The sequence below is a fragment of the Athene cunicularia genome (assembly GCF_003259725.1).
Source record: "Athene cunicularia isolate RWA chromosome 5 unlocalized genomic scaffold, athCun1 chr5_part1, whole genome shotgun sequence".
NCBI lineage: Eukaryota > Metazoa > Chordata > Aves > Strigiformes > Strigidae > Athene > Athene cunicularia.
The window spans coordinates 38,021,377-38,024,545 of record NW_020799101.1 but is presented as its reverse complement, the minus strand read 5'-3'; positions in this window follow the sequence as shown (position 1 = coordinate 38,024,545).

Genomic DNA, 3,169 nt, shown 5'->3' with positions numbered 1-3,169 from the left:
AGGTCAAACACAGGTTGGCAGAATCCAAAGCGCTGTGATGGTCTCTTTGTTCAGCAGCCTCTAATATGTTTTGGAAACTGCCCAGACTATAACGATGAGGGTACATACACAATACTTTTCACCTGATGGCGTATAGGTAGTTTATTTGTTCCGTCTCTGCGGACAGCCAGAGATGTGCAAGAGGCAGTTTTCCCTCAATTTGTAGAGGCAGTCCTCTCAATTTAGCTGTGTTTATTTGAGACTATAAAGGGAGTCCTTGGTAGCGTCCCCACTGTATCCATAATGTGATTGGAGTGCTCAGCACTACCAATCCTGCATCCAATCCTGCATCCACTGGAGATAATGAACACTGTAAATGAGGGGCAGTGTCTTTCGGTATATGTACATGTATGTGGTGCCTAGCAGAGGGGGGCATAGTAGGATGAGATTCCTCATTATCTCTGATCAGAGACACACATAAAAATAATTCCACTTAGGAAGGAGGATGACACTAAACAACATCCAAACACCAGGGCATGAAAAGGTGCCACTTTCTATCCAGTATTTTATGCATTTTTAAAATACACACATGGAATTAATATGTCTAAATATTCATTGCTTAAGGTGCCTTTCTTTAATATTAAAAACAGTGTGTATAAATTCCTCATTTTGCCTGAAAGCTTTCATTAGCACTCCATCTGTAATCCATACCTCCTGCTAACAAGGACAGAACCGCAATACTCGTTAGGACCCTCCCTTTAGAGGAAGCCGAGTGAAAGAGCCCTAGACTTTTATGGTGCAGTAGAAAGTGAAGATGTTACCAGATGAACAATTCTTTCCAGCAGTGCTTTGGCTAGTCTCACTATGTAATTGGAGATTTATTGTAAGCCATCAAACCCCATTATTTCCCATCCAGGAGTCTTTGATTTTCAGGCCCTCACTCATCTGAAGACATACTTGCTGAGGAGAGGTGTAGAGTCAGCAGGAAAGATGGACAACATGAATAATTAAAATGGAGGTTGAGTTTCCATTTGCAACTGAAGAGAAATAGTTTGCACAAAAATAAAATGAGACAGGGTGTCAGAGATGCTCCAGAAGGGTGGCTGTTTTGTCTGTTGGCATTTCTGCTCTCTGGAGGGATTTGTCATGACAGGGATATTTAAATATTGGGTTTAGAATGGCAACCTATCATAATATTATTTGGAAATACTCTTCTGCATATAATGCTGGAGGTATGTGTTTGGAAAAGGTAGAAACTGCTAACAAGCAGCAGTTAATTAATGAATGGGGATCTGCAGTGGGTGCACATGTGAATTACTCAGTGGACATAATATTGTCTCGGTAACAAAGACAAGAACTCAGAAATGAGAAAATTGAAAAATTAATGTTAGCTTTTATTTTTATGGTAGTTGTACCATTAAAGAGTATCAAGCACCATGTTTTCACAGCTTTCTTCTATATTTAGTGTTAAGGATGGACAGTGGTCATCTGTTCAGTACTTTATTTTCTTCCACTGTTCAATCTTTTTTACTTATTTCTTGCACATTAAGTAAATCCTTTTTTGAAGAGGGGATTATTAATTCCTTATGACACTAACCACCCCAGCATCATCATATTTTACAGACATTATTAAATTTATTTTTATAAACCACTCAGAGCTAAGGGACTTATTATCACCCCCGTTTGAGAGATACAGTCTTGAGGCATGGAGATTACAAAAATCTTATTTTGAGTGCTTAAACTGAGAGAGATTTCAGAGAATTTGACTTCTCAGAGTGGAGAGAATTATAAAACACACAAAGCATGACCACTGTAACTTTATTTGCAATAAGGGCTCAGCACACCTATAAATTGGATCACTGGTGTTGGTCTGCAACAAATGAGGAACTAAATTTACTGGACAACTGTGAAGTGTTAGGTTGCAAAAAACTTCATTAATATAATATATGACTATATCACTGCCAAGAACAGAATGCAGTTCTCCAAATCAACGTTCTTCTGCCTTAACTATTTGATCTTGTCACTTTCTGTAACCTTCACTTGGTACCTTGACACCTTTCAATGTCTGAAACATGTAAATCAAGTGTTCTTCAGGCAGCTCACCTTCACAGAAAATAAACCCAGTATATCTGCAAGTCATACAGTGACTCTAACATATTGAACGAGACAGGAATCCTGGGTTAAATAAAGAAGAGTATGTGGTTATGCAATTAAAGTCTGTCTCCTAATGCATTGGTAAAAGAGGACTGAATAAAGAGCAAATAAGCAGCATCAGCTCTGGTTTGTCCTAACTTTTTGATTGCTCTCATATAATAATAATATCCCTTTCTTGTACGTTATACACACTGTACATGTTTCTAACAGAAGGGGAAGAAATTTTATCACCAGTTACCACCCTGACATGCCATCAGCAAGGTGATAACCTCCAGCCTCACTCCACAGACCCTGCTGCTCCCAGTGAGGGAATGGCTGATCTCAGCAGCTCTCTGTAGAGGCTTGGGCGAGACGGGTGCATGGAGCTACCCTAGAGGGAAGCAGGGGTATTGGGTGCTCTGTACAGCAGATTGGTAGATTGTGGTTTGCCAGTCTAGATAAAAAGCTTGTTAATCTTCAGTGTATGTATATTCTTCCACCCACTGAATGTTGTGCTTCACCCTATAAATGACTGGCGATATCACTTAAGGGTCAAAATGCTAAGAACCAAACCGCAGGGCAGGAACCATGAAGTGTTCTGACGGTGTGAGCTCCAACATTCCACAATATTCCCACATGGCAATCTAAATCGGGGCAAGCCCAGCCAACTAGACCAGGATGGGTGCGATGCTCAGCAGAAACCTGCAGCCCACACCTCTTTCACTTTGAAAGGGACTGGCCACTACCAGAGGGCCAAGATAAGGTGAAAATGATTGTAAAACGTCTGTATCTCTGTTTTTGAACAAATAGCTCATAATTAGCCTCTAAAATGCATTCAGATTTCGTCACTAATGCCATCGTTCTGGTTATGCATCATTCACGGGTGAAGAGCAGCTCACCTCGGGGTTGTGGCGGGAGGCTGGGGCAGCACAACCCTTCCCTTCTCGCTTGTTTCCTCAGCCAGCGACTGCGTGCTGGTATAAGGGACGTTGTGTCATGTAATGTCATCCCATCCCATCCCACCCCACCCCAATCCCGCTCCCCGCCCAGCGCGGCA